Below are 20,277 nucleotides of genomic sequence, written 5' to 3' on the forward strand. Positions count from 1 at the left end.
AGCTGCAGTGGTTGTAGTTGGAGCCGCTGTAGTTGTGGTTGGAGCTGCAGTGGTTGTGATTGGAGTTGCAGTCATTGTGGTTGGAGCTTCAGTGGTTGTAGTTGGAGCTGCTGTTGTTGTAGTTGGAGCTTCTGTGGTTGTGGTTGGAACTCCTGTGGTTGTGGTTGGAGCTGCCGTGGTTGTAGTTGGAGATTCAGTGGTTGTTGTTGGAAAGGCAGTGGTTGAAGTTGGAGCTGCAGTGGTTCTGGTTGGAGCTGCTGTAGTTGTAGTTGGTGCAGCTGTGGTTGTAGTTGGAGCTTCGGTGGTTGTGGTTGGAACTCCTGTGGTTGAGGTTGGAGCTGCTGTGGTTGTTGGAGCCGCTGTGGTTGTGGTTGGATTTGCAGTGGTTGTGGTTGGAGGTGCTGTGGTTGTGGTTGGAGATTCAGTGGTTGTAGTTGGAGCTGCAGTGGTTGTAGTTGGAGCCGCTGTAGTTGTGGTTGGAGCTGCAGTGGTTGTGGTAGGAGCTGCCGTGGTTGTTGGAGCTGCAGTTGTTGTGGTTGGAGTTGCAGTCGTTGTGGTTGGAGCTTCAGTGGTTGTAGTTGGAGCTGCTGTTCTTGTAGTTGGAGCTTCTGTGGTTGTGGTTGGAACTCCTGTGGTTGTGGTTGGAGCTGCCGTGGTTGTAGTTGGAGATTCAGTGGTTGTTGTTGGAAAGGCAGTGGTTGTAGTTGGAGCTGCAGTGGTCGTCGTTGGAGCTGCAGTGGTTGTGGTTGGAGCTTCTGTGGTTGTGGTTGGAACTCCTGTGGTTGTGGTTGGAGCTGCCGTGGTTGTAGTTGGAGATTCAGTGGTTGTTGTTGGAAAGGCAGTGGTTGAAGTTGGAGCTGCAGTGGTTGTCGTTGGAGCTGCAGTGGTTGTGGTAGGAGCCGCTGTGGTTGTAGTTGGAGCTGCAGTGGTTGTGGTAGGAGCTTCTGTGGTTGTAGTTGGTGCCGCTGTGGTTGTAGTTGGAGCTGCTGTGGTTGTTGGAACTGCTGTGGAAGTAGTGGGAGCTGCTGTGGTTGTTGTTGGAGCTGCTGTGGTTGTAGTTGGTGCAGCTGTGGTTGTAGTTGGAGCTTCGGTGGTTGTGGTTGGAACTCCTGTGGTTGTGGTTGGAGCTGCCGTGGTTGTAGTTGGAGATTCAGTGGTTGTTGTTGGAAAGGCAGTGGTTGTAGTTGGAGCTGCAGTGGTTGTAGTTGGTGCAGCTGTGGTTGTAGTTGGAGCTTCGGTGGTTGTGGTTGGAACTCCTGTGGTTGTGGTTCTAGAGTCAGTGGTTGTAGTTGGAGCTTCTGTGGTTGTGGTTGGAGCTGCCGTGGTTGTAGTTGGAGATTCAGTGGTTGTTGTTGGAAAGGCAGTGGTTGTGGTTGGAGCTGCCGTGGTTGTAGTTGGAGATTCAGTGGTTGTTGTTGGAAAGGCAGTGGTTGTAGTTGGAGCTGCAGTGGTTGTAGTTGGAGCCGCTGTAGTTGTGGTTGGAGCTGCAGTGGTTGTGGTTGGAGTTGCAGTCGTTGTGGTTGGAGCTTCAGTGGTTGTAGTTGGAGATTCAGTGGTTGTTGTTGGAAAGGCAGTGGTTGTAGTTGGAGCTGCAGTGGTTGTAGTTGGAGCCGCTGTAGTTGTGGTTGGAGCTGCAGTGGTTGTTGGAGCCGCTGTGGTTGTGGTTGGATTTGCAGTGGTTGTGGTTGGAGGTGCTGTGGTTGTGGTTGGAGATTCAGTGGTTGTAGTTGGAGCTGCAGTGGTTGTGGTTGGTGCAGCTGTGGTTGTGGTTGGAGCTTCTGTGGTTGTGGTTGGAACTCCTGTGGTTGTGGTTGGAGTTGCAGTCGTTGTAGTTGGAGCTGCTGTGGTTGTTGGAGCCGCTGTGTTTGTAGTTGGAGCTTCGGTGGTTGTGGTTGGAACTCCTGTGGTTGTGGTTGGAGATTCAGTGGTTGTAGTTGGAGCTTCTGTGGTTGTGGTTGGAACTGCTGTGGTTGTGGTTGGAGCTGCCGTGGTTGTAGTTGGAGATTCAGTGGTTGTTGTTGGAAAGGCAGTGGTTGTAGTTGGAGCTGCAGTGGTTGTAGTTGGAGCCGCTGTAGTTGTGGTTGGAGCTGCAGTGGTTGTGGTTGGAGTTGCAGTCGTTGTGGTTGGAGCTTCAGTGGTTGTAGTTGGAGATTCAGTGGTTGTTGTTGGAAAGGCAGTGGTTGTAGTTGGAGCTGCAGTGGTTGTAGTTGGAGCCGCTGTAGTTGTGGTTGGAGCTGCAGTGGTTGTGGTTGGAGTTACAGTCGTTGTGGTTGGAGCTTCAGTGGTTGTAGTTGGAGCTGCTGTTGTTGTAGTTGGAGCTTCTGTGGTTGTGGTTGGAACTCCTGTGGTTGTGGTTGGAGCTGCCGTTGTTGTAGTTGGAGATTCAGTGGTTGTTGTTGGAAAGGCAGTGGTTGTAGTTGGAGCTGCAGTGGTTGTCGTTGGAGCTGCAGTGGTTGTGGTTGGAGTTGCAGTCGTTGTTGTTGGAGCTTCAGTGGTTGTAGTTGGAGCTGCTGTTGTTGTAGTTGGAGCTTCTGTGGTTGTGGTTGGAACTCCTGTGGTTATGGTTGGAGCTGCCGTGGTTGTAGTTGGAGATTCAGTGGTTGTTGTTGGAAAGGCAGTGGTTGAAGTTGGAGCTGCAGTGGTTGTCGTTGGAGCTGCCGTGGTTGTGGTAGGAGCCGCTGTGGTTGTAGTTGGAGCTGCAGTGGTTGTGGTAGGAGCTTCTGTGGTTGTAGTTGGTGCCGCTGTGGTTGTAGTTGGAGCTGCTGTGGTTGTTGGAACTGCTGTGGAAGTAGTGAGAGCTGTTGTGGTTGTTGTTGGAGCTGCTGTGGTTGTAGTTGGAGCTGCAGTGGTTGTGGTTGGTGCAGCTGTGGTTGTAGTTGGAGCTTCGGTGGTTGTGGTTGGAACTCCTGTGGTTGTGGTTGGAGCTGCTGTGGTTGTTGGAGCCGCTGTGGTTGTGGTTGGATTTGCAGTGGTTGTGGTAGGAGCTGCCGTGGTTGTTGGAGCTGCAGTTGTTGTGGTTGGAGTTGCAGTCGTTGTGGTTGGAGCTTCGCTGGTTGTAGTTGGAGTCGCTGTTGTTGTAGTTGGAGCTTCTGTGGTTGTGGTTGGAGCTGCCGTGGTTGTAGTTGGAGATTCAGTGGTTGTTGTTGGAAAGGCAGTGGTTGTAGTTGGAGCTGCAGTGGTCGTCGTTGGAGCTGCAGTGGTTGTGGTTGGAGCTTCTGTGGTTGTGGTTGGAACTCCTGTGGTTGTGGTTGGAGCTGCCGTGGTTGTAGTTGGAGATTCAGTGGTTGTTGTTGGAAAGGCAGTGATTGAAGTTGGAGCTGCAGTGGTTATCGTTGGAGCTGCAGTGGTTGTGGTAGGAGCCGCTGTGGTTGTAGTTGGAGCTGCAGTGGTTGTGGTAGGAGCTTCTGTGGTTGTAGTTGGTGCCGCTGTGGTTGTAGTTGGAGCTGCTGTGGTTGTTGGAACTGCTGTGGAAGTAGTGGGAGCTGCTGTGGTTGTTGTTGGAGCTGCTTTGGTTGTAGTTGGTGCAGCTGTGGTTGTAGTTGGAGCTTCGGTGGTTGTGGTTGGAACTCCTGTGGTTGTGGTTGGAGATTCAGTGGTTGTAGTTGGAGCTTCTGTGGTTGTGGTTGGAACTCCTGTGGTTGTGGTTGGAGCTGCCGTGGTTGTAGTTGGAGATTCAGTGGTTGTTGTTGGAAAGGCAGTGGTTGTAGTTGGAGCTGCAGTGGTTGTAGTTGGAGCCGCTGTAGTTGTGGTTGGAGCTGCAGTGGTTGTGGTTGGAGTTGCAGTCGTTGTGGTTGGAGCTTCAGTGGTTGTAGTTGGAGATTCAGTGGTTGTTGTTGGAAAGGCAGTGGTTGTAGTTGGAGCTGCAGTGGTTGTAGTTGGAGCCGCTGTAGTTGTGGTTGGAGCTGCAGTGGTTGTGGTTGGAGCTGCCGTTGTTGTAGTTGGAGATTCAGTGGTTGTTGTTGGAAAGGCAGTGGTTGTAGTTGGAGCTGCAGTGGTTGTCGTTGGAGCTGCAGTGGTTGTGGTTGGAGTTGCAGTCGTTGTTGTTGGAGCTTCAGTGGTTGTAGTTGGAGCTGCTGTTGTTGTAGTTGGAGCTTCTGTGGTTGTGGTTGGAACTCCTGTGGTTGTGGTTGGAGATTCAGTGGTTGTTGTTGGAAAGGCAGTGGTTGTAGTTGGAGCTGCAGTGGTTGTAGTTGGAGCCGCTGTAGTTGTGGTTGGAGCTGCAGTGGTTGTGGTTGGAGCTGCCGTTGTTGTAGTTGGAGATTCAGTGGTTGTTGTTGGAAAGGCAGTGGTTGAAGTTGGAGCTGCAGTGGTTGTCGTTGGAGCTGCCGTGGTTGTGGAAGGAGCCGCTGTGGTTGTAGTTGGAGCTGCAGTGGTTGTGGTAGGAGCTTCTGTGGTTGTAGTTGGTGCCGCTGTGGTTGTAGTTGGAGCTGCTGTGGTTGTTGGAACTGCTGTGGAAGTAGTGAGAGCTGTTGTGGTTGTTGTTGGAGCTGCTGTGGTTGTAGTTGGAGCTGCAGTGGTTGTGGTTGGTGCAGCTGTGGTTGTAGTTGGAGCTTCGGTGGTTGTGGTTGGAACTCCTGTGGTTGTGGTTGGAGCTGCTGTGGTTGTTGGAGCCGCTGTGGTTGTGGTTGGATTTGCAGTGGTTGTGGTTGGAGGTGCTGTGGTTGTGGTTGGAGATTCAGTGGTTGTAGTTGGAGCTGCAGTGGTTGTGGTAGGAGCTGCCGTGGTTGTTGGAGCTGCTGTGGTTGTGGTTGGAGTTGCAGTCGTTGTGGTTGGAGCTTCAGTGGATGTAGTTGGAGCTGCTGTTGTTGTAGTTGGAGCTTCTGTGGTTGTGGTTGGAACTCCTGTGGTTGTGGTTGGAGCTGCCGTGGTTGTAGTTGGAGATTCAGTGGTTGTAGTTTGAGCTGCAGTGGTCGTCGTTGGAGCTGCAGTGGTTGTGGTTGGAGTTGCAGTCGTTGTGGTTGGAGCTTCAGTGGTTGTAGTTGGAGCTGCTGTTGTTGTAGTTGGAGCTTCTGTGGTTGTGGTTGGAACTCCTGTGGTTGTGGTTGGAGCTGCCGTGGTTGTAGTTGGAGATTCAGTGGTTGTTGTTGGAAAAGCAGTGGTTGAAGTTGGAGCTGCAGTGGTTGTCGTTGGAGCTGCAGTGGTTGTGGTAGGAGCCGCTGTGGTTGTAGTTGGAGCTGCAGTGGTTGTAGTTGGAGATTCAGTGGTTGTTGTTGGAAAGGCAGTGGTTGTAGTTGGAGCTGCAGTGGTTGTTGGAACTGCTGTGGAAGTAGTGGGAGCTGCTGTGGTTGTTGTTGGAGCTGCTGTGGTTGTAGTTGGTGCAGCTGTGGTTGTAGTTGGAGCTTCGGTGGTTGTGGTTGGAACTCCTGTGGTTGTGGTTGCAGATTCAGTGGTTGTAGTTGGAGCTTCTGTGGTTGTGGTTGGAACTCCTGTGGTTGTGGTTGGAGCTGCCGTGGTTGTAGTTGGAGATTCAGTGGTTGTTGTTGGAAAGGCAGTGGTTGTAGTTGGAGCCGCTGTGGTTGTAGTTGGAGCTGCAGTGGTTGTGGTAGGAGCTTCTGTGGTTGTAGTTGGTGCCGCTGTGGTTGTAGCTGGAGCTGCTGTGGTTGTTGGAACTGCTGTGGAAGTAGTGGGAGCTGCTGTGGTTGTTGTTGGAGCTGCTGTGGTTGTAGTTGGTGCAGCTGTGGTTGTAGTTGGAGCTTCGGTGGTTGTGGTTGGAACTCCTGTGGTTGTGGTTGGAGATTCAGTGGTTGTAGTTGGAGCTTCTGTGGTTGTGGTTGGAACTCCTGTGGTTGTGGTTGGAGCTGCCGTGGTTGTAGTTGGAGATTCAGTGGTTGTTGTTGGAAAGGCAGTGGTTGTAGTTGGAGCTGCAGTGGTTGTAGTTGGAGCCGCTGTAGTTGTGGTTGGAGTTGCAGTCGTTGTGGTTGGAGCTTCAGTGGTTGTAGTTGGAGATTCAGTGGTTGTTGTTGGAAAGGCAGTGGTTGTAGTTGGAGCTGCAGTGGTTGTAGTTGGAGCCGCTGTAGTTGTGGTTGGAGCTGCAGTGGTTGTGGTTGGAGTTGCAGTCGTTGTGGTTGGAGCTTCAGTGGTTGTAGTTGGAGCTGCTGTTGTTGTAGTTGGAGCTTCTGTGGTTGTGGTTGGAGCTGCAGTGGTTGTGGTTTGAGCTGCCGTGGTTGTAGTTGGAGATTCAGTGGTTGTTGTTGGAAAGGCAGTGGTTGTAGTTGGAGCTGCAGTGGTTGTAGTTGGAGCCGCTGTAGTTGTGGTTGGAGTTGCAGTCGTTGTGGTTGGAGCTTCAGTGGTTGTAGTTGGAGATTCAGTGGTTGTTGTTGGAAAGGCAGTGGTTGTAGTTGGAGCTGCAATGGTTGTAGTTGGAGCCGCTGTAGTTGTGGTTGGAGCTGCAGTGGTTGTGGTTGGAGTTGCAGTCGTTGTGGTTGGAGCTTCAGTGGTTGTAGTTGGAGCTGCTGTTGTTGTAGTTGGAGCTTCTGTGGTTGTGGTTGGAGCTGCAGTGGTTGTGGTTGGAGCTGCCGTTGTTGTAGTTGGAGATTCAGTGGTTGTTGTTGGAAAGGCAGTCGTTGTAGTTGGAGCTGCAGTGGTTGTCGTTGGAGCTGCAGTGTTTGTGGTTGGAGTTGCAGTCGTTGTTGTTGGAGCTTCAGTGGTTGTAGTTGGAGCTGCTGTTGTTGTAGTTGGAGCTTCTGTGGTTGTGGTTGGAACTCCTGTGGTTGTGGTTGGAGCTGCCGTGGTTGTAGTTGGAGATTCAGTGGTTGTTGTTGGAAAGGCAGTGGTTGAAGTTGGAGCTGCAGTGGTTGTCGTTGGAGCTGCAGTGGTTGTGGTAGGAGCCGCTGTGGTTGTAGTTGGAGCTGCAGTGGTTGTGGTAGGAGCTTCTGTGGTTGTAGTTGGTGCCGCTGTGGTTGTAGTTGGAGCTGCTGTGGTTGTTGGAACTGCTGTGGAAGTAGTGAGAGCTGTTGTGGTTGTTGTTGGAGCTGCTGTGGTTGTAGTTGGAGCTGCAGTGGTTGTGGTTGGTGCAGCTGTGGTTGTAGTTGGAGCTTCGGTGGTTGTGGTTGGAACTCCTGTGGTTGTGGTTGGAGCTGCTGTGGTTGTTGGAGCCGCTGTGGTTGTGGTTGGATTTGCAGTGGTTGTGGTTGGAGGTGCTGTGGTTGTGGTTGGAGATTCAGTGGTTGTAGTCGGAGCTGCAGTGGTTGTGGTAGGAGCTGCCGTGGTTGTTGGAGCTGCAGTGGTTGTGGTTGGAGTTGCAGTCGTTGTGGTTGGAGCTTCAGTGGTTGTAGTTGGAGCTGCTGTTGTTGTAGTTGGAGCTTCTGTGGTTGTGGTTGGAGCTGCAGTGGTTGTGGTTTGAGCTGCCGTGGTTGTAGTTGGAGATTCAGTGGTTGTTGTTGGAAAGGCAGTGGTTGTAGTTGGAGCTGCAGTGGTTGTAGTTGGAGCCGCTGTAGTTGTGGTTGGAGTTGCAGTCGTTGTGGTTGGAGCTTCAGTGGTTGTAGTTGGAGATTCAGTGGTTGTTGTTGGAAAGGCAGTGGTTGTAGTTGGAGCTGCAATGGTTGTAGTTGGAGCCGCTGTAGTTGTGGTTGGAGCTGCAGTGGTTGTGGTTGGAGTTGCAGTCGTTGTGGTTGGAGCTTCAGTGGTTGCAGTTGGAGCTGCTGTTGTTGTAGTTGGAGCTTCTGTGGTTGTGGTTGGAGCTGCAGTGGTTGTGGTTGGAGCTGCCGTTGTTGTAGTTGGAGATTCAGTGGTTGTTGTTGGAAAGGCAGTCGTTGTAGTTGGAGCTGCAGTGGTTGTCGTTGGAGCTGCAGTGTTTGTGGTTGGAGTTGCAGTCGTTGTTGTTGGAGCTTCAGTGGTTGTAGTTGGAGCTGCTGTTGTTGTAGTTGGAGCTTCTGTGGTTGTGGTTGGAACTCCTGTGGTTGTGGTTGGAGCTGCCGTGGTTGTAGTTGGAGATTCAGTGGTTGTTGTTGGAAAGGCAGTGGTTGAAGTTGGAGCTGCAGTGGTTGTCGTTGGAGCTGCAGTGGTTGTGGTAGGAGCCGCTGTGGTTGTAGTTGGAGCTGCAGTGGTTGTGGTAGGAGCTTCTGTGGTTGTAGTTGGTGCCGCTGTGGTTGTAGTTGGAGCTGCTGTGGTTGTTGGAACTGCTGTGGAAGTAGTGAGAGCTGTTGTGGTTGTTGTTGGAGCTGCTGTGGTTGTAGTTGGAGCTGCAGTGGTTGTGGTTGGTGCAGCTGTGGTTGTAGTTGGAGCTTCGGTGGTTGTGGTTGGAACTCCTGTGGTTGTGGTTGGAGCTGCTGTGGTTGTTGGAGCCGCTGTGGTTGTGGTTGGATTTGCAGTGGTTGTGGTTGGAGGTGCTGTGGTTGTGGTTGGAGATTCAGTGGTTGTAGTCGGAGCTGCAGTGGTTGTGGTAGGAGCTGCCGTGGTTGTTGGAGCTGCTGTGGTTGTGGTTGGAGTTGCAGTCGTTGTGGTTGGAGCTTCAGTGGATGTAGTTGGAGCTGCTGTTGTTGTAGTTGGAGCTTCTGTGGTTGTGGTTGGAACTCCTGTGGTTGTGGTTGGAGCTGCCGTGGTTGTAGTTGGAGATTCAGTGGTTGTTGTTGGAGCTGCAGTGGTCGTCGTTGGAGCTGCAGTGGTTGTGGTTGGAGCTTCAGTGGTTGTAGTTGGAGCTGCTGTTGTTGTAGTTGGAGCTTCTGTGGTTGTGGTTGGAACTCCTGTGGTTGTGGTTGGAGCTGCCGTGGTTGTAGTTGGAGATTCAGTGGTTGTTGTTGGAAAGGCAGTGGTTGAAGTTGGAGCTGCAGTGGTTGTCGTTGGAGCTGCAGTTGTTGTGGTAGGAGCCGCTGTGGTTGTAATTGGAGCTGCAGTGGTTGTGGTAGGAGCTTCTGTGGTTGTAGTTGGTGCCGCGGTGGTTGTAGTTGGAGCTGCTGTGGTTGTTGGAACTGCTGTGGAAGTAGTGGGAGCTGCTGTGGTTGTTGTTGGAGCTGCTGTGGTTGTAGTTGGAGCTGCAGTGGTTGTGGTTGGTGCAGCTGTGGTTTTAGTTGGAGCTTCTGTGGTTGTGGTTGGAACTCCTGTGGTTGTGGTTGAAGCTGCTGTGGTTGTAGTTGGAGCTGCTGTGGTTGTGGTTGGAGGTGCTGTGGTTGTGGTTGGAGATTCAGTGGTTGTAGTTGGAGCTGCAGTGGTTGTAGTTGGAGCCGCTGTAGTTGTGGTTGGAGCTGCAGTGGTTGTGGTAGGAGCTGCTGTGGTTGTTGGAGCTGCTGTGGTTGTGGTTGGAGTTGCAGTCGTTGTGGTTGGAGCTTCAGTGGTTGTAGTTGGAGCTGCTGTTGTTGTAGTTGGAGCTTCTGTGGTTGTGGTTGGAACTCCTGTGGTTGTGGTTGGAGCTGCCGTGGTTGTAGTTGGAGATTCAGTGGTTGTTGTTGGAAAGGCAGTGGTTGAAGTTGGAGCTCCAGTGGTTGTCGTTGAAGCTGCAGTGGTTGTGGTAGGAGCCGCTGTGGTTGTAGTTGGAGCTGCAGTGGTTGTGGTAGGAGCTTCTGTGGTTGTAGTTGGTGCCGCTGTGGTTGTAGTTGGAGCTGCTGTGGTTGTAGTTGGTGCAGCTGTGGTTGTAGTTGGAGCTTCGGTGGTTGTGGTTGGAACTCCTGTGGTTGTGGTTGGAGCTGCTGTGGTTGTTGGAGCCGCTGTGGTTGTGGTTGGATTTGCAGTGGTTGTGGTTGGAGGTGCTGTGGTTGTGGTTGGAGATTCAGTGGTTGTAGTTGGAGCTGCAGTGGTTGTAGTTGGAGCCGCTGTAGTTGTGGTTGGAGCTGCAGTGGTTGTGGTAGGAGCTGCCGTGGTTGTTGGAGCTGCTGTGGTTGTGGTTGGAGTTGCAGTCGTTGTGGTTGGAGCTTCAGTGGTTGTAGTTGGAGCTGCTGTTGTTGTAGTTGGAGCTTCTGTGGTTGTGGTTGGAACTCCTGTGGTTGTGGTTGGAGCTGCCGTGGTTGTAGTTGGAGATTCAGTGGTTGTTGTTGGAAAGGCAGTGGTTGTAGTTGGAGCTGCAATGGTCGTTGTTGGAGCTGTAGTGGTTGTGGTTGGAGTTGCAGTCGTTGTGGTTGGAGTTTCAGTGGTTGTAGTTGGAGCTGCTGTTGTTGTAGTTGGAGCTTCTGTGGTTGTGGTTGGAACTCCTGTGGTTGTGGTTGGAGCTGCCGTGGTTGTAGTTGGAGATTCAGTGGTTGTTGTTGGAAAGGCAGTGGTTGAAGTTGGAGCTGCAGTGGTTGTCGTTGGAGCTGCAGTTGTTGTGGTAGGAGCAGCTGTGGTTGTAGTTGGAGCTGCAGTGGTTGTGGTAGGAGCTTCTGTGGTTGTAGTTGGTGCCGCGGTGGTTGTAGTTGGAGCTGCTGTGGTTGTTGTTGGAGCTGCTGTGGTTGTAGTTGGAGCTGCAGTGGTTGTGGTTGGTGCAGCTGTGGTTGTAGTTGGAGCTTCTGTGGTTGTGGTTGGAACTCCTGTGGTTGTGGTTGGAGCTGCTGTGGTTGTAGTTGGAGCTGCTGTGGTTGTTGGAGCCGCTGTGGTTGTGGTTGGATTTGCAGTGGTTGTGGTTGGAGGTGCTGTGGTTGTGGTTGGAGATTCAGTGGTTGTAGTTGGAGCTGCAGTGGTTGTAGTTGGAGCCGCTGTAGTTGTGGTTGGAGCTGCAGTGGTTGTCGTTGGAGCTGCAGTTGTTGTGGTAGGAGCCGCTGTGGTTGTAGTTGGATCTGCAGTGGTTGTGGTAGGAGCTTTTGTGGTTGTAGTTGGTGCCGCTGTGGTTGTAGTGGGAGCTGCTGTGGTTGTTGTATGAGCTGCTGTGGTTGTGGTTGGAGCTGGAGTGGTGGAGTTTGGAGCTGCTTTGGTTGTGGTTGGAACTCCTGTGGTTGTTGTTGTAGTTCCTGTTGGTGTTGCTGTGACGCCAGTTGTACTGGTTTCAGCTGTAGCAGAGTGTCGAACATAATTTAACCGTTGCATCATATAAAGCCCTTTTTTAAAAAATTGGTATTTATACTGTATATTCAAGCATTGCCTCTAACAAATTTCAAACTATTAAAGGGAGCTGGCAGCTCTATTTACCACAACATGCCTGCTGAATTATAAGCTATCTATTAGTTATTAATTCAAGATACTAACTCTGTTTTGCCTTCAGTTGCTTACAATCACATATTTTAGTTCAAGTAGGAATTTTTTGAAAGTTAATCTATAATTAGTAATGGCAGTGAACTCATACTGTATTGTGAACCATGTTAAAATTTAACATTTATATTGATGGCTATATATTATTTTTATTATTTATTATATTTATTAACCTCTTCCATTAAATGCAAGAGGTTCTCCTTAGTCTTATATTCTTACTATTTCACGAAGAGGAAATATGTGTTGTGCCAAGGGTACCTACCGCCTGGAATGTTGGGCCCAATGAACAAAAATTTAATTGGGCCACCTCTGTACAGTTTGCTAAGTATTTCTTGAGTCAATATTACTCATCAAGAGCGTTACTTAAAGTTAAAGGCTTGCAATTCCCTTACTTTCTTTGTTCCAATATTGAAAGTAGCACAATATCTGTGCATGCAAATAAGTTTATTATTTTAGTTTTACCTTACTGTAAGGTATCTCCCCACAAATAACAGTCTATAATATGCTATGTAGTATCATTTTGTTAATTTCACTTAGGAGTAGAAAAGGGGCAGGTCATGAGGGAAAGTGGCAGCTAATATCTGTAACTTAAATGCAAGTTAAGGTAAGATACTCACTGTTCAAACTGTGCAGCCTCCAGTCCAGACGGTTTCTATGATCATTTTATAAAGATTGTTTGATTTTTTTTTTTGTCAGTAATAAATACATTGTTTTTGTTGGGTAGTTTTAATAAGAGCGAAAAGACGGGTTAAATCCACATACGTTCCCTGGAATGATACTAACTAGCTTGTTAATGTTGCTCACCTTTTTCACTGGAATAGGTAGGAGTTTAGGCTGGTGTGGGGGGTTAAAGCTGTTGTTGATCAATTCATCTGTTGCTAAGTGTTGTAAGAGGTACAGGAACAAGTTAAATATATGAATAGTTTGGTGAATATGTTCCTCCATTGATTAAATGCTGGTGAAATGGAGGCAGATAGTAGTGTGTAGCTAAGCTAATTATGGTAAATAGTTGATATTCTCATAGTCTACCCACCTCTCTTGAGAGAAAAACTGGATTACCAATTGACACAATTCTTTTGTATGCCTTCTTTTCTCTCTTTCTCCCTCTCTCCCTCTTTTTTGAAAACCTAATGTCAATATTTTTCTTGGCTGCATAGTGATGATCACAGTTGTCATTGTCTTGTAGCTACTGACTGCTGCTAAAAACACCATATGTACAAACCATTTCAAGAAGACACAAGAGGGGAGTGTTCAGTTCAACTATGTTTTTCTTTTTGGCCTGGCCTGGGAGTGTTGACATTAACAATATTAGCCAATATTACTAATGCTGTCATGGCTGTTAACTGTTGACACAATTATTTCAGTCGATGCTCCCCTGCAGGAAGGCATCACAGCCAAGCAGAATACCAAACCAGATGTAGCTTCTCAGGAAAGAAAAAGAAACTGACAAACTGTAAACTTGACAGTTTAAATAACATCAAATAATACAAATCGTAGAGTAGTGAAAGAGGAAAGTTAAGAAAAGTGATCAGTTTGTCCTCCAGTAACCTATGGTAAATAATCTAGAGAAATAACTCAGGGTAGACTACGCCCTTAGAATGAGACATGAAAGAGGCAGAACCAGGGAGAACTGGAAAGTGATAAAGAGAAAGTGAACTAGGCTGTGATAAATCCACAGTTAAGTTTTTTTTTTATTTTTTATCCGAGGTACTAATCACTTTATACAAAAGGCCATATAGGTTTGGATTTTTTGTTTCTCTTAATAAGAAATACCTTCATTTAGAAACTACATTTTGTGTTTGCTTGTGTTGTATTCAACAAATACCACCATCCCTCCCAAATCCACTAGGGATAAGGGTGTTAGAAAATGGATGGATGGATTTTTTTTGTGTGTGTGTTTTGCAAATCTATTAAAATTAGAAAACCACAAAAATAACGTTTACATCAGTGTTCAGAGCATTTGCTTAACACTTTGTTGATAAAGCTTAGAATTGATTTGTTTCCACCTTTTGTGGTTTCTACAGTGCAAATGGCTTGATTTGTGTGTGCCTTTCTAGAGGTACAAATTTGGGGAAGGATGCCGAAAATGTAATTTGCCACTAAGGTCCGAATGAGCACTGCCTAAAGACAGGTGTGCTAAGCTTGAGGCATTAAAATAAAAAAGAATTGAGGCTGGAATTTCTGTCATAGGTGGATCCACAAAGTATTAACGAGGGGTGCATAAATTACAGTTTTTTAGCAGATCTCCGATTACCAATCTTTAAAAAGCTTGGCCAGTCGATTCAGTTTTTGACCAATACTAATTTTGTTTCCTCTGTTGTTGCTAAATATAACAAGAAAGTCAATGACTTGGCAACAGTGGGGCGACTGTTGTTAACCGCAAATGTGAGGACATGACCTGGTGGGCTGGAAGAGGACAGTGGTTGATTTTTAGACCTTCGTTGAGGTAAATACGATCGGTGGATAGTATCAGCTTCACATATAAGCATCGGCCAATCACTGATCTCCCAAAATTAAGGAAATCAGCTGGACAATTAGTCCAGCTGATTTCACAAAATTCAGTGAAAGAGGTGTACGGAGCCTCTTGTCAGAAGAAAAACTGCGAGTGACTGAGGGTCATTGCACGTAACGGAAACCCTGTAAATTCTAGACACTAACAGGTACCATAGAATTGCACAAAAATCCGTGAGGGACGATGGAGTCCCTGCTCGAAATTCCGTGAAAGAGGCGTACGGAGCCTTGTGCCGGAAGCCTGTTGAAAGGTTGTTTACATCGTTTTAAACTGTGTGATTGTGAGCGTGAGTGGGAATAAAAATAGCAACAGGTATTTTGTTCCATATAACACAGTAGGAGTGTAACAGGTAAACCTTCTATGGATGCAAACTCGACTTAAAACCCACCTGTTTAGAATTGTATTTGAAATGGAACTTGACTTAATGTCGTGTTTTGATTGTTGATTCTATGTTGCATTGTGTTTCTGTGTTTGATATGATGTAATGCACTTTGAAATGCCTTGCTGTTGAAATGTTCTATACAAATAAAATTTGATTGATTGATTTGATTGATTGACAACCAAAGGTTGTGAATTCTTTTATTCCTATGTAAATGTGATTTCTTGGTTTTCTATTTTTAATAAATTTGCAAAAACAGTCAGAAACATTTTTCCAAGTTGTCATAATAGGATATTGATGTCTAGAATTTTAAGGAAATCAATTAATTTAAATAAATCTGGAATAAAGAAAAGTGACAAGCTGTGAATATTTTTTGCATTGTGCTATTCATTGTGTGAATAGACGTATTGATTTTTAACTTCTTGCAGCCTGAGGCACTCATTTTTTTCATGGTTGTCTTTTTAATGAGTTATGAAATCCAAGAAAGTAAATAAATATTTTACAATAGATATAATCCACCTGTTAAACTATCCTTTCATCTTCCTACCTTACATCTTTATAGGGTGCAGCTGTTTCTGCTTTAATAAAAACATTCGTTATTGTAACTTGACTTAGATCAAGCAAAATCTAATTTGTACAGATATAATATGTTCCTTCACAACATGTTCTAAACAGGGTAATTCACAGATAATGCATAAAAACATTCAAGCTTACCAACACTGATTCCAGAAATCCAAAAGATAAATATCAAAATCAATGTCTTAGTCATTGTAAACAAAAACATGAAGGAAAAAATCCCATAAATAGACAAAAAACAATACAAATCATGTGTGAATGACACCTGAGAGCCTCAAAGCGTAACATGAGAAATGAAGTGAACTGTTTTGCTATCCTCATGAGGAAATTTGAATTAGTAACCACTCCCCACTCCACAGGGGGCGTTGTTTAGCTCTAGTCTAGAGGCTTGACCTTAAAAGACTTAGTAAAGAGTGCAATATTTCTAATGGAAAAAACATTAACAAATGAAGCATTGTACGTGCAATTATTGGCCGTTTTGAAGGCAGTCTACAAAGACTGCATGTATAATTGATTACTGCTGCAAAAGTGGCACAGACTGCCCTATTTAAATTAAGATTGTGTCTGTGCTATTGGCTGTCAACATGACGAGTGTCAGAGAGCAAAGTGGCCATGAAAATAATTTGAAGTTGAAAATCATGAAGTTAACAAAAACAATTTCATTTAAATAAGTATCTCAGTGTTGCAACAGAAGAATAAAAACATTTAAAAATCTACATAAATAAAGCTCTAGAAAGTCAAATGTATCTAGAAATTAACCTTTCCTTATAGGTAATATAATTTTAGGAACCAGTAAGGGTAGGATAAAATAGAAATATTCTTCATGGTCCCACAGTGGGAAAATACAGGTGCAGCAGCAAAGGGACAGGCGATCCAGGCACACAAAATAAAGCAATAAAAACATCTATTAAATCTAGAGATGTTGGTACGAAGAACAATTTTATATAAAGTCAAGAAGATTATGGACAATGCAGAGCATTCCCTTAGTGAGACTGTCATAAATAAACATTGTCTTCAGTCGGAGGCTTTTTGAAATTGACTGTAGTACTGACTGCTACAAGAAATCCTTCCTGCCCACAGTCATCACTATCTACAACAACTCTTTTAAAGTTTAATTAATATGTGTTACTACATTTAATTTCCAATCAACAAAATATTTTTGAATTTGAATTGAACTGAACTGAATTTAAAAAACAGAATTAAAAATAACATACAGTAATAACATACAGTACTGTAAAGGCAAAATTTCAACATAATTCACTGAAGTTCAATCAAAACCATAGTATACTCTGGTTCAAAGGAATGTGAAACTGAATAGCATAATAAAAAAATCTACAAGATGTTCACGTGGACCATTAAAAGACATTTTACAATAAGTGACAATAAAACAATAGAGATATGCAAATAACAGCAGAAACATTATTTGAAAGGACCAGAGCTGTGCAAACGAGTGCAAAGACCAGCAGGGTATTTTTGACTTTTCTGGGAGCAGTGATGATAACAGAATCCAAGGCTCTCTAACTTATAACTTATCTAAAGTTTTAAAAATGTGGCATTTAACAATTACATTTCCAAAATCACAATTAACAGTAAAAACATAAATAAATTTAAAAAAAAACAACATATGAATCTTTTGGGTCAGACTTCAAGCAACATTTACACTTAACATTTATTGACTGAAGATCATTCTTGAAACTGAAGATCAACTGGGATCTTCACTCATTCTTTCAAAAATGTAAAATGATTTCTAGTTTATTGTATGTGTAGTTTTATTAGACCTCCAGCCACCTGACAACATAAACCTGATCTGTTATTTGTTAACACCAACATAACATGAATGCTGAGGATGACTTGGCGAGTGTTAAAGTGAGCATCAACAGGAGGAAGAAATCAGATTGAAGTAACTTTGAATGTGGCTTGGTGCCAGACAAACTGGTCTGGGTATTTTTGAAACTGAAGATCAACTGGGATCTTCACTCATTCTTTTGAAAACGCAAATCTGGTTTATTGTATTGTAAACTCGGGTTCACTCAACACTTTAGGTTTGTTTGTACAATCTGAGGATCATTTTAATGCCACGGCCTTCCTGAGTGTTGCTCCTCTAAGGCTTGTGAGAGAGTTGGGGCCTATTTCAAGCGGTCATTGGGTGAGGTATACTATAGACAGGTCACCGGTCACTCGCAGGGCAAAACAGTGACAAAAAGGACAAACAACCACGCACACACAAATTCACTCCAAAGGGCGACTGAGACTATTCAACTTAACAGTTACGTTATTGGACTATGTCAGGAAGCATACAGGTAAGGAATATGCAAACTCCATGCAGAAAGGTTGGGATTCAAACCCGGGACCTTCTTGCTGAAAGACAACAGTGCTACCAACAGATCCACCGCATGGCTTGTTGCTGACCACATTAATCCCTTCATGTCACAAAGCCCATATCCTCTCAACGTGAGAATGATTACACTGCAAGTGATAAGTGATAACCTCCAGACTCATCCAGCAGAACACGTTTGGGATATTGTGAAATCTGGGGAATTGCAACATGGAAGTGCAGTCAAAAAAACATGCGATGCTATCATGTCAGTGTGGAAAGAAATCTCTAAGGATGTTTCCTTACAGCTTAGTGAATCTACGCCACAAACAATATAAGATGGTTTTGGTTTTAATAACACTTAATTTATAAGTTATAAATCTATTTGTTTGTTTGTTTATTTATTCTTGCCCATTTTTTGTGGTGTTAGGTTTCTCACTTATTTTCCATTTGGTTAGTTTTGCCCTTTACTAAACAGTAAATTTCTCTAATGTATTTTTTAAAAACTGAAATGAAGTAAGTATTTCTTAAACCCAGCAATGTACTAAATAAATGTGTCAAATATGCTTGTGTAGAATAGGTAACTTTATAGAATGACTAAAGCTTGCCAATGAAATATTTATTTTTTTATTAATTTTCTTACAAGTTGCAAAGAGTTTGGAGAATGTTACACAATCAAATCGAAAGTGACAGTATTTCAAAACAGATATTTAAGCATAGGTCTGCTTTGATTTCTCATGCATATCTCGGCCTGTGACTTCAAAGATTGCAGAAAGATGTTAATAATAACCCAGAGGAACAAAGATTACATTGTTTGCCAGTTCTTTAATGCTTTTGTAGCTCTCCCTTTCTTAAGCTTGATTTATTTACTCAAGTATGAATACACAGAATATAAAAAAGTCTGCACACACCTGTTCAAATACCAGGTTTTTATGACGTGAAAAAAAAAACAAAACCGCAAGACAAATAAGACTCTTTCCGCCTTTAGTGTGACCTTTAACCCGAATAACACAATTGAAAAACAAGAAGAAATCATTCAGGGAGGTGAACTAAAAATAAACTGAGATAATTCGTTCACATAAGTGTAATGAAGACTGTAGCTGGTTCAGTTGTGGATGAACAATCACTCCAGGGTGTCGGGTTAGAACAGCTGATATATATGTTCAGGTGAGTTAGTGAAAGAAGAGAATGTCCAAGTCCAGAATTGAGCTTTACTTGGTTTTAATTAGCTCTGGAGGTTCAGCTATACATATAAGGGCACAGGTGTGTGTGTGGCTTCATTCAATGGACGCACACAATAGAAAGAGGTTATGAACGGAGTCAGCCTTGAGAACCGTAACACTCTACTCAGATCCATAAACAAGCTGTAACAAAATTGAACATGAAGCCACCCAGTGGCTGAAATAAATTACTGCACCTAAAATACTTTGAAGAAGAAAACCTAAACTAGAGGGCTGAAAACAAATAATTAACAGTCTTTTGTACACATAAGTGTGCACACACTTATGTGAAGGCGGCTTGAGCCCCCGCCCCTTTTATCCTTGAGGCCCCTAGTGCCCTTTTTGAAAAAGGTTTTTCAAATTTTCAATTTTTTTAATCTGTCTGTCAGAAGGCCTGGTTGTGCCCCTCTGCAATAATATTTAGCTAAATATAATAATTTAGCAAAACATACTAGTCTGGCTGAACTCAGTCTAATAATGACTCTCAGTTTCTCAGGTGAGGAGGAGGGGGGCCGAACTGTGCCCTCTAACTATCAAATTATGGGCAAGAAGAAATATATGTATATATATATATATATATATATATATATATATATATATATATATATATATATAACACAGAAATGCTTCGGCTGCAGAGAAACTTCTGACTTTAACTTAATCAGGCTGCTAAATGCCCGGTTCGCTACAGGCAGCTTGAGTCGGTCCCACTGACAGATATAAAGAATATCTGTCTATATATCAGATATCCTGATACGGTACTGTGACTGTCACTGCTTATTTCATAACTTCATAACCAGTGACCTTCTCTCCTCTGGTCTGTTTAACAGCAACAGCCTCAGATCAACTCAGCCCTCCAGGACTGTCAGCAGCAGAAACAGAAACTTTACACCTGTTGGGGGAAAATATAGACTACATTTGTTTTGCATGATGGCAATGATAAAGCAGGATACAATTAAATTCTTGATTAATGTGAGTTGTTGCTATGTTGTTGTACGATGTTTTAAGATCTTGTTCAATGTGCCCTTTTTTAACTTTGAGCCCCTGCTCCTCCAAAGGTCTCTGCACGGCTCTGTGAAAAGCATTTCCAAGGAATTAAATATACTGTGGAACACAGTGGAGACTGTCATCATCAAGAGGAGATGACTCAAAGCACACACCTAAATCAACAAAAGAATGGCTTTACCGGAAAACGCTTAAACTTTGGAATGGCCCAGTCAAAGTCCAGACCTAAATCCCATTGAACATTTGTGGGGTGATCTGAAGAGGGCTGTGTACAGGCGGTGTCCTCATAATCTGTCAGATTTGGAGTGGTTTTACAAAGAAGAGTGGGCAAATTCTGCCACACCAAAATGTGTCATGCTACCTAAAAAGACCGAGTGCCATAATAAAAGCCAAAGATGGTGCCACAAAGTATTAGCTTAAGGGTGTGCATATTTATCCAACCATGTTTTTTATTTTATATTTTCCCCCTTTAAATGATTCAGTGTTTGTTTTTTTTAATCAGATGCGTTGTACAGGGTATAGGTCACACTGAAGGAGGAAAAAGTTGTGAAATTATTTGTCTTGCTGTCACTTTGCATCATGAAAACCTGATAACAGGGGTGTGTAGACATTTTATATCCACTTTAGACTGAAAAATCATCACCAAATAGTTTATGATTTATTTGTAATAAGTCTCAATAGCATTTTCTGACCCACCTATAATACACATCACATTCTGTTTCCAGTAAAACAAGGTGGGACAATGAACAATCTGACCTTTGATTTTAAGATGTCTTATGAAGTCAATCAGTATACTAAAGTAAAATGAGTATGGAATTGGCAGGAGATCAGCTAAATTACTATCTACTAAGAAAAGGTTGTATACGAAGTGAGAAACGTATTGTTTTATGGGACCTGAACTGTAGTCGCACTGCTACTGATTAACAGAGATCACTTTTATCTTGTCTTTCTTCCTCTTTGCGCTGACACTATCAATTTCAAAGTCATCCTGAGTGTCAGCAGCAGACACTGAGCCTGACAGCAGACAGTTAAAATACCCATGTGATGTTACGTCATCATCACAAAATGCCTTGACGGTATACCACGCATCATACGTACCATAGGAAAAGCTACACCCTGAACAATGCTGCATGTCCATTACAAACAGGTTTCAAAGCCTTCACAAACTGATATGATTAAAACG

General features: G+C 44.6%; 4 pseudogenes; all 4 read right to left on the reverse strand.

The window, feature by feature from the left end:
• Positions 1 to 1,102: 1,102 nt before the first annotated feature.
• Positions 1,103 to 2,059, reverse strand: LOC116727604 (probable serine/threonine-protein kinase clkA; annotated as a pseudogene).
• Positions 2,060 to 2,593: 534 nt separating this feature from the next.
• On the reverse strand, positions 2,594 to 4,882 carry LOC116727244 (probable serine/threonine-protein kinase clkA; annotated as a pseudogene).
• A 273-nt stretch (positions 4,883 to 5,155) lies between these two features.
• On the reverse strand, positions 5,156 to 7,399 carry LOC116727601 (probable serine/threonine-protein kinase clkA; annotated as a pseudogene).
• A 1,440-nt stretch (positions 7,400 to 8,839) lies between these two features.
• Positions 8,840 to 9,910, reverse strand: LOC116727603 (probable serine/threonine-protein kinase clkA; annotated as a pseudogene).
• Positions 9,911 to 20,277: the final 10,367 nt, after the last annotated feature.

Source organism: Xiphophorus hellerii, chromosome 10 (genome assembly GCF_003331165.1).
Source record: "Xiphophorus hellerii strain 12219 chromosome 10, Xiphophorus_hellerii-4.1, whole genome shotgun sequence".
In the NCBI taxonomy this organism is placed as follows: Eukaryota; Metazoa; Chordata; class Actinopteri; order Cyprinodontiformes; family Poeciliidae; genus Xiphophorus; species Xiphophorus hellerii.